Source organism: Plodia interpunctella, chromosome 9 (genome assembly GCF_027563975.2).
Source record: "Plodia interpunctella isolate USDA-ARS_2022_Savannah chromosome 9, ilPloInte3.2, whole genome shotgun sequence".
In the NCBI taxonomy this organism is placed as follows: domain Eukaryota; kingdom Metazoa; phylum Arthropoda; class Insecta; order Lepidoptera; family Pyralidae; genus Plodia; species Plodia interpunctella.
In genome coordinates, this window is record NC_071302.1 from 10,711,744 (window position 1) to 10,725,331 (window position 13,588).

General features: G+C 35.9%; 1 protein-coding gene across 3 annotated transcripts in view; it reads right to left on the minus strand.

Moving 5' to 3' along the window:
* VAChT (Vesicular acetylcholine transporter) overlaps positions 1-12,112 on the minus strand; it is a 75,482-nt gene extending 63,370 nt beyond the window's left edge. For all 3 annotated transcript variants that reach the window (XM_053749554.2, XM_053749553.2, XM_053749555.1), the window contains exons 1-2: positions 12,024-12,112; positions 9,382-9,770 (exon numbers count right to left, since the gene is read on the minus strand). The gene's annotated coding sequence lies outside the window, so the exon portion shown is untranslated. The remainder of the gene's footprint in view (positions 1-9,381; positions 9,771-12,023) is intronic.
* Between the last annotated feature and the right edge of the window lie 1,476 nt (positions 12,113-13,588).

The window sequence follows — 13,588 nt, forward strand, 5'->3', positions numbered from 1 at the left end:
CTTCTTTTATATAATTTCTAAATTTTTTGTCCGGCAAATCAAGAATCCATTTAGGCAATTTGTTATAAAAACGGATACAGTTCCCAACAAAAGTCGTTCTAACTTTGGCCAACCGATGCCCGGGGACAGACAATTTATCTTTATTACGTAAGGCTCTATGAGTGTAATCACCAACTTTTTAAAATAAGTTTTATTTTTCCGGACATGCATATCTGCGGAAGACCAGCGTCGTAGTGGATCCATGAATGCTGAGTAAAAGCCGTTATGGTTACATGTATTTGTATAATGGACATTTTTAAATACAAAACTTAATAATCTAACTGATTAAACGACATTTCATTATTTCACTTCGTTCGATTATGTATCTTTTTATATTTCAGGACATTTTGTTATGACGTTATTAATGAAACACGAAAGGGAACGCAAGCGAATTAGTTTACAGACGCCGCATACGTACAAGCTATAACGTATCTCAGTACGTTGAAGCAGTAACGAATAACTTGTTCAGATGACCGCCCCCGGGCCGCACATAAAAGTAGTCGTATCGTAAACAGAGACGAGCTGCGGTTCTACAAAACCCAGCTATTTTCAGAAAAGTTAGTTTAGTTATGTTCAGTGGCGAATCGGTGACGATGTGTGCCGTGCGCACGGCTTTTTCTACTGATAAAAGCGTTGAGTAATTATTATTATAATCGGTCACGAAATGGATGACCAAAAATTATCTCGATTCGTGCTCCGGAAATCACGCTAAACTAACCAAGTTTTATTCTTAGGTGCAATCGTGCGCAACTCTAGTCGTAAAATTGAGGATATAAATCGGTTGTGGGTCCGATAGGAATTGAGCGGCGGTGGCGGTGGGCGGGTATTCCAGTCGTCTAGGAAGATCTAGAAGTTTTATGGCTGTGAGTTCGGTGTTTTTATCTCCGAATAGATTAATTGATAGAACACTGAAACATTTTTGTATCGGATGATGCACAATATTTAAAAAATCAACTCGCGATAATATAATCCTAAAATTTTCCTAAATGATAGTCATATTCCTTTACGAAAATAGTATATTCTATAATATATATAATGATAATTTCCTCTGTCTAGTATTTATTGGAATAAAACCGCGTGTTTCTGTGAAAAATCAAGATATTTTTTTTATATAGCTAATTACAACATTTATAAACTGAATTCAGTTTACCATGAACAAAAAATGTACTCACCTGTGAAAAATCAAGAAACAACATTAAAAGATCCTATTCCAAAGATTGTTTAACTAATTTGTAACAATAATATAAAATCTTAATCTAACAAAAATAAATTCAGATTCTGCTTCATGACATGTATATCTGACAGTGTCAGTACAATTTTTAAATTAAAGAAGATCTTATAAAGGTTTTCTTTACATATATTCCAGTGAAGTTATGCATCTAACGCATAAAATATATTTAATATAATTTATGTGTAAACGTCCCTTACACGTAAGAAATAACAGTTTATCTCCATGAATTTATCGCCATTGATTAGTTTTGCTATAAGCATCTCTATAAGCAATGTATTCGTAGAGATATGCACTTTTAATTTAATTGATGAGGTAAATTGCTCCTGCTTGCCCAAACTGTATATGTGTAGGGTATTCATTTCTTTAACATATTTAAAATAACATTAATAATTGCATGCGTCCCGTGCGACCCATTTAGTTAAAAGTAATTGTAATTAACTATCTTATCTTCAATCGTGAACCCAGAGGGCGACAAATAAATACAAATATAAGTAAAATCTGCGCGACGAAATTTGCTCCCGACTTGTTGGCCGCGTGCGGGCGGCCTTATCGCACGTCGTTTTTTTACTTTTACAATGGGGGAGAACAATGTCGTTTTACTGCTGATATTGAAATTTAACCAATATTGAAAAGATAAAAAAATATATTTTAATTGGGTTGTAAGTAATGTAAAGAAATCTGAACACTATTCTGGTTATTTGAATGCAAAATTCTCAATAATAGTAAAATTTATAATCAATAATATATTTTTTATTTCAGTTCGTTAAACTGCGGAAGATGATCGAAGGTAAGTTGTGTTAACTTTTTTGTTGACCTTTCTATTTCCACATGAAATGACTATATGTATGCAAATACAATATTAGATGGATAGATATTGATTATCATTCATTTAAATAAGTTACTAACATGGTCTTAAGAACATTGTTACTAACATTCACTGTGGATAATATCCGAAATAAAGATATTATTATTGTAATGTGTAACTGTGACCTCTCTTCATAAATGTAAAAGATATAATTATTGTTAATTACTTAGATATATTTCGCATTTAAAATTGTACTCAATTTGAAACTTTGCTAGATTATAATTACTAACCAATTACCAATTTTAAATACTTAGTATTTAAAATTGTACTCAATTTGAAACTTTGCTAGAATATAAACGAACCTATTTTACAATATTCAGTCGAAGTTTATGAATACGCCAGACGAGTTAAACTTCACAAAATGCTAATTCAGCTCTAACTTTCATAGTCGTTGCATTTTATTGTGGCTATAAAACGTAGTAAGCTGCCAACGCTGAACGTCAGGTAAATGGCAATAGTATGGCTTTTCTGGTAAAGTATACTTCAATTTTATTATACCTACCTGTGAATAAAAATACAGAGCTAATAAATCGCTAAGAACATTGTCGTGTCGCATCAGATCGCAATTAATCAGCTTGGTCGTCGAGATGTAACTGCCCTAAATCACGCAGAAGTTTCTCAAATACAAAAATTTCGTTAATTTTTTTTTCTTATTATTTTTCTCGATTTCAGAGTGAGTATAAACAAGATTTCATTAAAACCAAAGCGAGGTATGTGTGTACGAATGTAGACATTGACTGTAAATACGTAAACGTACCCATAGGTCAGACTGATGTTTTGTTACAAGTGTGTATGACCACATCGTGAACAATATAAACTATGTTTAATTAACAGGTAAAAAACCTTTATAGATAAGAAATGGTTGTCATTTCCGCTTCCCTAAAAAGAAAATTCCGGTGAAGGAAAACATCACGAGGAAACCTGCACACTGGTTGATTATTAACTTGTGTGTGAAATGGAGAAGGCAATGGCAAACCATTCCATTACTAATGCCAAGAAATTTGTTGTGTTTGTTTAATTCCACGTAATGACCACGACCCTAAGCCGTGAGGAATACGACTATGAAGAAAAATAAAATCGGGAAAAATCACACCAAATTGTCACACCAAAGTGATTATGAAATTACCTACTACGGATAAACTGGTACACAAGCGTCTGCGTGAAGAGACCTCCGCTGGTATAAACAAACATGATTTTAACATCAATACAAAATACGTCGGCAGTGTATCACTCTAAAGGCGCGTCCACACCATCAATATGTCATAACTGCGGAGCAAATGGCGCGCGAACCATAAACTAAACGCTTCCAGAAGGCACTGGTATCACAATACAATATTTGTGTGCACCCTTCAAATATTACGATTAGGGCAATTTGAGTGTGGCGACGGAGCGATTACATTCGTTGCGGATTCTGAAATTGGTATTGCTACTTTGAAGAGTATATGTTGTTGTGGGAACTGGAAACGGTTAAGTACTATGAAGAAATTATGATTTAGATTTTCGTAACTACACGTATTTATTCAGATAACCTTCGAGTTAGTAGAAATGATGTCGAGTTTCTTTCAAATAATGTAGCATATTTGTTCATTGATAAAGTGTAACTCAATTGGTATAATAACTCATCGACCATGATGTACGTACGCACGCATATACAACAGCGGCCGCCTTTATCCCACTTTATACATACGGTCATTAACTATGAAATTCTATCAAAATTAATCGAGCCACCAACATCAAATCAACACAGGCACATATGATGCTTTAACAATGTCGAACTGGTCACCCCAAATATAACCGTTTGAGATGAAGAAGACAACCAGAACAATAGGAATATGCTAGAAAATTAACAATCATAGATTGCCGAGCATTATGTCATCAAATGTTTTATGTACATCAAAACTTCACGGAGCCGCTATCTTGTCGATAAAACCCAAGAAACAATGTCAACAAACAATTAACATTCACCAGCAAACGCCAATCTCGCCCCCCAGTTATAATCCCACTTCTGATGAACACATCCCCTCTCGGCTTACAATTATTGCCGTTGTACTGTACAGTCGACCGCTCGGCGGGTTAGTCTGCCTTTTTTTCTATGTAACGGGAATAGGGGCGAATTTGCAATGAGATAAAATTGCACCGGATGCTAGGGGAAGCAAGAGCAGAATTGTGCATGGTTCATATAGTTTACAAGCGTTATGAATCGTAATTATGATTAATTGTTTGGTTGCTATTCAGTAGTTTTTTTGGTTTGTAAAAGTATGTACAAGCACAGGCAAAGGATTGATAAGACTAATATATTTGTGTCAAATTATGTACACAGTTTGACAAGTATTTATTTTCCTAATACTACAGAAATCTTGCTGTGTATATCTTGTTCAAAATCCTTGACTGACGTTTCCCATTTATATAATTGACTCTTCATATGGATTCGATATAGTAGAGCTGGACTCATAGCACCGCCCTTCTTATCAAGGTATGTTTGGTCTTAAAGTTTTATGGCATTATGTCTACTATTGTTAGATTTAAAAGTTATTCAATTTTCAAACTCATCCATTTCGACCGCTTCAGCCATTCAGCCGTTCTGTAACCTTTGCAAATTCCATCCTGACCATAAAATATTCAGTGCTAGGGGTGACCGCGAGGGGAGCGTGGGGTAGAATGCTACGGAAAGGTTAGTTACGGCGAGACTGATGGCCGCGGGGCAGAGGGCGCTAGTGTGCTCGTGTGACGTGAATACTGATTGGGTTTTCCCATTGAGGATTATGAATCGGCGCCGATATCTTTTTCACGAGTGATCGAATCTATATTTATAAGTTTTATTTATTTTTAAAAGCTCTTTGCCAATTTTTTTCCCATCCGCCTTGCTAAGTTATTGGCTTATTTGACGATGTAAAAAATAAAATGGACAAAGGTATCCAAATATTCAAACACAATAATAAATTACATTTTAATTCATCAGGTTTATTAACGTTTAACAATTGTTTTGGCAAATTAAAGTACATTGGGTATGATTTTTTGACTCCAAAATTGTCACAAGATTTTACCGTCGTACGAGCTCCATATAAATTTTTGATAATGACATTAGAAAAATGTACCTGATTTGACTTGATGGAGAGTAGCCACTTCTAGCAAGCTGTTAAAATTTATTTTACTTAAATGGTTTGAGTATACATTTTGTTTGTTGTTATTTGAATCTTACGCAATATTAAATGGATGGAGTAAACCTCCCTACCAGTTAATTTTCTCTCCAAACACCTCAGGCAATATCTTTTCCCCAACAAAAGGCAAACAAGGTTGCACAAAAAACTACCCTCTACAGCACCCCAATTATAACGCTTCGGGATTACATCTCCGGTTATCTGCAGCCATTAGTCTCGCGCTGTCACAGCAAGGGGGATCACTGATAAGCGAGACACGATGATGATTGGTATCGGACACGTGCTGGTGCCAATATGTTTAATAAATCGTTTCCATTTATAGAGAAATCTGGTAAATTATGGTTGCTTAAACGTCCTGACACTTAGAAATAAAATGAATGCAGTGTTTCGTCTTGGTTTTTATAACAATACTATAATTTTGTGTGTGTGTACTGTAAATGTGTGAAGAATTAATGTACAATATCTCGCTATTTTTCGTCACTTTAGTGAATGATGTATGAAAAATTAATCTCCGTGGGGATCCAATATTAATTTTTGAGATCAAATATTATACTATTTATTATATGACATTGTAATATTCCAAATCTATATCGGTTTAGATTTACGTCACTTAATTACATCAGCGTTACTAAGATTAGATCGATTGCAAAATAAAAATATTTTTTCCTCTTCATAATAACAGTAAGATAAACAGCACTTCGGCAATGTGGTATCCCATCCCGAAATAGATCCCAAGATACTTTCCATTAGCGACGCCTGCAGCCGACGTTATCCAATCCCAAGCCAAAATAATGAACACGGCTTTGCCACTGCTCTGTTTCTGAAAACTGTTTCGCGGCCTTTTTTGGGAAATTCAAAGCGGAATTTATTTTTTGCAATTCTTCCATCTCGCTCGGTGGAAAATAACATATATTCTCGCCATCAGCTTATTGGCATATTTTTGACAGAGGCATAATATAACTGAGTATGTTATGTTGGTAAAGTTTCTTACAAACAATTTTACGAGAAACTTTTTTAGAAATTATAACTACAGTCAACTACATGGCAAGTTACCCTGCATGGATTTTTATGCCGCGGTGATTGGGGCGAGTTTACAATAAATTTGGACAGACTGATGTGCCGCTGCCTGTACACGAGCCCGAGAAAAACTTCACCTTCCCAGACGCGTTGCTGTCATTCGCGATATTTGCATGACAGCCAACGGGCATCAAATATTCATGGGCAGGGAGCTCCCCCGCCTCCCCTTCCTCCAGGGGGGGAGGGGTACTTGGCACGGTGCTGGTTGTAATGTGACGAGACGGATCACATTGATCCATGTAGGCTCAGGAAATATTTCATCTCTACGAATGTATAAAATAGAAAGGTCCAAAATTATAAATTGAAACTAGTATTCCAAATAGGGTTTAAAAAGATTGCTTTTGACGAATTTATTATTATATATTTTTTTAATTATTTTATTCGCCTTTGCGGTTATAACAGAAACATATTTTTTATTTTAATATTCTCTCGGAAAAATCGCAAAATTAAAAACACACCGTCTGCTTTGACTAACGTCAACCCTCTTTGGGGATAATATTGCTGCCTGTCAGCTAAGCCTATATACAAGCCCATAGTCGCGGTATCCACGGGGGGATATAGTGGGCTTATTCTAGGGCGGGAGCACAAGCCAACTGCGCGACACCACAGGTCTACTTAAACATTCTCTAACATTTCAACAGCTATAAATCGCAATCCAAACACTGAAGCCCTTGTTCCCACAGGAGCTCCATAAAAGCCATTAGCCTGGGATTGAACCGGCACCGCCTCGGGACGCATTCCGCGCACGTAGCTATCTGGGCCATAGGGGGCTGGGATACGAAGCGATCGATTTTTATTGCTTACTATCGGCCAAGTTTTTCTTTGTATCTATTTTATGTACATAATATACATCAAGAAAGAAACTGTATTTTAAAATGTATTGTATTAAAAGCAATGAAAAAATCTACGGGAATATCACGAAAAATGGAATGCTGAAAATTATAATTTTGACGACCTCGGTGGCGCAGTGGTAAAAGTGCTTGCCTCTGGACGGAGAGGTCCCGGGTTCGATCCCCGGTTGGGTCATGATGGAAAATGATCTTTTTCTAATTAGCCCTACTTATATATTATATATAAAATATAGTATCGTTGAGTTAGTATCCCATAACACAAATCTAGAACTTACTTTGGGGCTAGCTCAATCTGTGTGATTTGTCCTAATATATTTATTTATTTATAACAATAAAAAAGCATATTATTTACCTCCATCTCTGTCTTGCTACAAACGCCGCCGCAGACGACAATCGTGTTCTCCCCTAATTGCGCCAATTACCGAGGTCGCGGGTTCGACTCCCGGCCGATCGTTACGTCGTACAGCAATTTCGGTAATTCCCCGAAACCCGATAATGTCTACTTTCATAATAATTGGACCTCATTTAGCTGTCATTTCATTAAGTTCGCTCGTTATATATTGTAGTATTATTAACAGAGGTAGCTCTGCGTTTATTTTTTGCATAATTTAATTAAAAAGTATATTTCTATAAGTTCTGTTATGTGACTTTAATTTAGTTTTTGAATGTAATGAGGTTAATAGAGCATTTATTCCTTAGCATTTCTTAAGTACCATTACGTTTGTATCATAACGAGTTTCATTTACTTTACCAATGTTCAAATTCAAATTCAAATCATTTATTCAGAAGTTAGACCTTCACAGGCACTTTTTCTCGTCAATTTTTATATTTATAGTTATTTCTCACAAGCTAGAAACTACTGGCATTTCGGAACGACCACTGCTGAGAAGAAATGCCGAAAGAAACTCATTTGAACAGTGTTGGTCCCTATCATGCCAGATCGGCTTACCATTATTGTTTCTTACAAGGTTTTTTCTTTTTTTTCTAATAATATATAAAAGTACATAATGTACATAGTCAAAAGAAATGGTAGGAATAATAACAAAATACGTACATTCAAATATTTTTTAACAAGATTCATAATAGTGCTAAATAGTTGCAAATCTCATTATTTCATATTACAGTTTATATTTAAACATTTTATTGGCCTCATAAAATCATCTAATATAGTTTTAAGGTTGTTCATTTCTCTAATTTGACTCGGTAAAGTTTTATTTGCCGTTTTAACAACACATATTTACTAGGAATATACTTAGTTACGTAAAATTACGAGTAACCTTAGTAAATGAGTAAATCGATCAATCTTCTTTATTCCTAAATCTATACTTCAAATTCAGGCTATCAAATCCTATAATATAATAGTCGCCATCTATCTATACTGTCGCGTCTACATCCATGGACAGCTACAAATTGGAACCTCGCTCGAGATCGCAATCATCGATCACTGCCTGCGAGGACGTTCTCGACATCCACCTGCGGGAACATCATGCATAGTGCGTTTGATGTTGCCGATTCCACTTTACGATTTATTTTACGACATTGCAAAGGTGATTTCAAATATGGAAAGAAATTAGTTATTTATCTAGGTATATTTAAAATGTAAGATACACTTTTGGCGGAAATGTCAATTTATTATTGTTATGACTGAAAAAACAAACGTCGATGTCTCCCTTTCGTCAACCCTCCCTTATTTATTTAATAACGCCATTGTTTCTCAAATATTTGCCCATCGTTAGCAGCCAACCCTGGCCAAACACTCGAAGCTTTTAACACAAAGCAGGAAAGTCCATTTTCCCGATTAACTTTTTCAGCTAGGGTTGCACAATGATTCATGTACATCTTAATGCGATGTTTTCATTTTTCTCCTGTTTGTATTGTCCTTTTGAGGATTGGATAGGTACCTACGCAAATACTATGGCTGGGGCGACTCGTGGGAATTTTTGTTTGTATTTCGACAATGTTTGGGAAGATCTATTTTAATGGCAGTTTTTGGTATTCTAAGGGAGACAGGTTCCGATGCTTTTAGTTTTTCTTCGTCGTTTCTATTTTCGTATTATTTTCAAGTCTCATAAATAAAAATAAATTCTTATCAATTTTTCAAAAGAATGGCCAGAATATGCTAGCGGTACCCATCATTTATGAGCTCATAAAAACTCTTACCTGAGTCTCTAAGCTGCAGGGAGCCGACCTTGTTGGTCAGGTAGCCCTTGATGGAGCTGGCGACGCGCGACGGCGAGGCGGCGGAGGCGCGCCCTCGTAGCGCGCCCTGCAACCGCCCGAGCAGGGCGCCGCTCTCCTCCTCCACCTCTGCTAGGGCCCGGGGCCCTGGCTACTGCCCTACGACCCTGGCAGGGCCCGCGAAAATTAGTTACTACTTTATGACGTTGCAGTCTGCAAGGGCCCGGGCCCTGTGAACTGGGTACGACCCTAGTAGGGCCCGCGACCGAGAGTTATAACTTCGTTTATGTTTATAGTTTGTAATCAGTGCGTTTTTTGATATGTATGGTTTTGGGCTTCAGTGTGTCACCATGGTGCGCCGATTTGTAGATCTGGAACAAAATAATAATAATAAGTTATTTGAAAAGCAGTTGATTATCGTTAGCCTCTGGGAAAGTCGAAAACGTTTAGGCTTATTGGAGACCATCTGTCTTCCGATTTGTTTTTGTTCTATTTAACATTCAAATATGCAATTTTAAACCACTAGCTATGCTGTACCTAACATACTTATATTCCATTGTTTCCTTACTATTAGTTGTGTAAAATGTTCTTATTTAGAATATCTAACAGTCATGTCACAGTTAAGTTATAGCTTTAAACAAAATAGCCTTAAATTCACAAAATATAAGATTTACTGCAAAATTTCGACTATTGACCAAGTTTAATATAGTTGTTGCTACTAAAAATAGTTGCCATATATGTACTTGTATCAATCCAACATCCACAGAAATGCATGTTTAACTACTAAATCATTACACTAACTGCATGTTAAATGCGATATTTGGAGATCATTTTTGCTACTACCAACTTAAATTCCATTACCTACTTAAATACCATTTTTATCAACGCTAGTCTACACTGACATTATAAAGAGTATGTTTGTAAGTTTGTGTGTAGGCAGTAATCATCTGAAATACTGAACCGATTTTCAAAATTGTTTTACCAGTAGAAAGGATAAAAAGTACCCTATTACACTCAGGAATAATGTTCTGAGTATAATAGAGTAGTTTTAATCCTAATATTCCTACGGAAACGAAGCCCCGGGTCTCAGCTAGTGCAGTAAGTAAACCCTGTGAGCTTCTAACACTTTCTCTATAGAAAATGAACAAAGTACGTGACAACATTCATTCTGCTACGAAAACCAAGCATACAAAACAAGTATTCAGTCTAAATAGCCAAAGTTACACTGCAGCAAAGAAACGGAAGTCGTAAACCGCAGTACTTCCGGCGCAAAATGGCCGCCGGAAGCGGCGGAGTGGAGCCTCCGCGGGTACACATCCGGCAGAGCCGCGCGACGCCAGTGTGAACTTTTGAGAGCTTTTCACAATGAACTTACATATGTACTAAATAATTCTTTGGACTGAGAATTCGTCTTAAAATGTCAAGTTTAAAGTAGTATGACTTTTAAAGAACCTACAATTATTATGTAGTATTTACAATCATTAGTGTCTATTATATTGTGTATTTAAGTCTTTAAGTAACGCCCACGCGCTAAGTAGATATCAAATTTCAGTTTGTTTAAATTCGACAATATATTTTGTCTTTGACTGACTTATTCTTAATTTCCATCATACCCGTAGCTTTAACATGATAAAACGAATATCAAAACCTTTTAAACTTTCTATTTTGTAATATAGTAAGATATCCCTTTTCATAATAATGAAAATTGAAAGAAACAATCATGAAATGTTTATGCTAAAGTCCATTACGTATACTATGCAAAATATTCTTAAGGAGAAAATTTTTTTATGAAAGCAGAAAAGGCTGCGGTAAAGTTTATGGCGCCGCCGCTCCTTCACCTGCGCCTTGAAAGTCGGCAGTAGACTTAGCTTTAAATTTTTGACATCAATAAGTAATGTATACCGTCGTAAGTTAAATAATTTTGAATTTGAATATACCTCGTTTTGCTACCGTATGTCACTTTTTTTTTGCTGATACAATTTTCTTATCCATTGATTTCTCCAACCAGATACACCAATAAAATGCTGCTGGTCTAGTAGCGAAAGAAAGACAGAATATGCCAGCTGCTTCTCCCGCTCAGTTTGTAAAAGTCGATCAAGGGAAAGAGTTTTAAAGATAAGACGACTCAGGTAACCGGGTATCAACCTGTCAATATTGAATACCAATTCCGCCAACCAACCTGCCATACAGCTAAATGAAACCTTTGCGACCCTGTCTATCCCGTAAGGAATAAAGACGTGATGCCGTATCTTTATATCAAACAAAATAACGTTAGAAAATAATATTAGTTGTTACTGTTTCTTGTAATATAACATCAACATATTGGCAATTCAAAATTTATTTTGAGTGCTTCATTAAACAAAGGCTTTTGGTACTTTAGGAATTATTCGAGGGTAAAAATCGACCTTCACAAAAATCACTAGTGCACCCCCCACCACCACACAACTTCACCACCATCTGCAACCTTACGTAACAGTGTTATGTAACCAGTGACAATTTCAAAACTTACACACACTACACTTAAAACTCATTACTAAAAAAAAAAAACTAAAATCACTACAAAAAAGCACAATTTGAGCATTTAGAAAAAACATGGCGGGCATTTTAAAATGAATGATATTGACCTTTGTTTCTGAAAGCGCGGGCTTGACACACCTGGGGTAACCTCGCCCAGACTGGCCACCCTTGCGAAAGAGCCTTCCCAGGCTCTGAAGGCATGCGCAGAACATGGCCCTCTGATTGGCCGATCCAAATCTGTGACGTCACTGGAGTTTAGCCAATGGCGTGCGCCTGAAATTTCATGTAGGTATGAGAGGATCGGTCGATGACTAAAAATAGGCCCTATATATATACGGGGCGGGTTGGTCGATACCGGGCCATATCGCCCCATCAGCCGTTCATCTGATTATTGGGGCCATTTCCTTGACAGAAATCGTCGGGTTTTCGAGCGTCGCCATAAAGTTGTTATGATGCATTGCATGAGGTTTTGTTATTAAGGAATAGCCCCGATCTGCTTTTAATATATCCATAAATGTGTCTGTGAAAAGTGGGAAGAATTATTGTACTTGTTTTCTTTGGAAATTAATGCTATCGATTAGTTTGACTTTTGAAGAACTTTAAAGATTAATACTTAATAATTATATTGGTATTTTTATATTATTACAATTTTATATTGTCTGTAAAAATGGCTAAATAATTATAAATAGATCAGTCAATACTATGTTGTTTTATAAATTCAATTTTTTTTCTAGAAATCATAAAGTATTCGATTCGAATCCACGACCTCCAATAAAAAGTCCGTTAATATCAATGGATACAGATGAAGGTGCAATGAACCCGGGCTCAGACAGATGGTCTATGGCTGAGGAAGGAACCTGTAAAACGCTCATATATGAGAGATAACTGACCCTAATTCAAAGCTTTTATGTAGCGAACTGTATTGTACCGTAATATATCAGTAAATATAAGATCAGATAGGACACTTTATGTTATTATTTTCTAGGAACTCGTTCAATTTAATATCTCAAAGTGAAGTAACATCAGATAAAAAAATTTGCTGCCTTGTGAGAGAGCAAAATGGTTTTTCCATTCATACTTACTTCGAAGAATATGTTTACTTCGAAGAATATGTTTACTTCGAGATGATTTAATATGAAATCATGATTTTATACGTTTTTTATAAATATGAAACTTGTTAAAATAGTCTACGTGACATCATGTGTCAATTACACGTTTATTACTTAACGTACATTTTAATTTAATGTCTGGCGGTTTATGTAATATTAAAATAAACAAACTTTTGAGACTGGTGGTAGTCTTTGGGAGAAAACTCCAGCAGTGGACCTCTGTAGCTTACTTGATGATGATGAACATTACTTTGGCAGGACTTTAGAATAGGATTTAGGTTTTTGTGGAATTCATGAAACAGCCAAAGCCAGTGAAACATGTAGCATATAATGTTCTTTCAACACCGCGTTATATAATAAAAATTTAAAACTCATTTCTTTGCAAATAAATAATCTTTGTCTTTGTTATTTTCTGTTTTCGAAGCTGGTTTCGATGTATCCGAAGTTCCGAAAATGGCCGAAGCGCATATTGTCAGACTGTATAATATTTAACGATTTTGATAGTAAGAAAGTTGTAAGAAAATTTTGAAAGCGGCATACGGTTATGGCTCTGTCTGTACTTG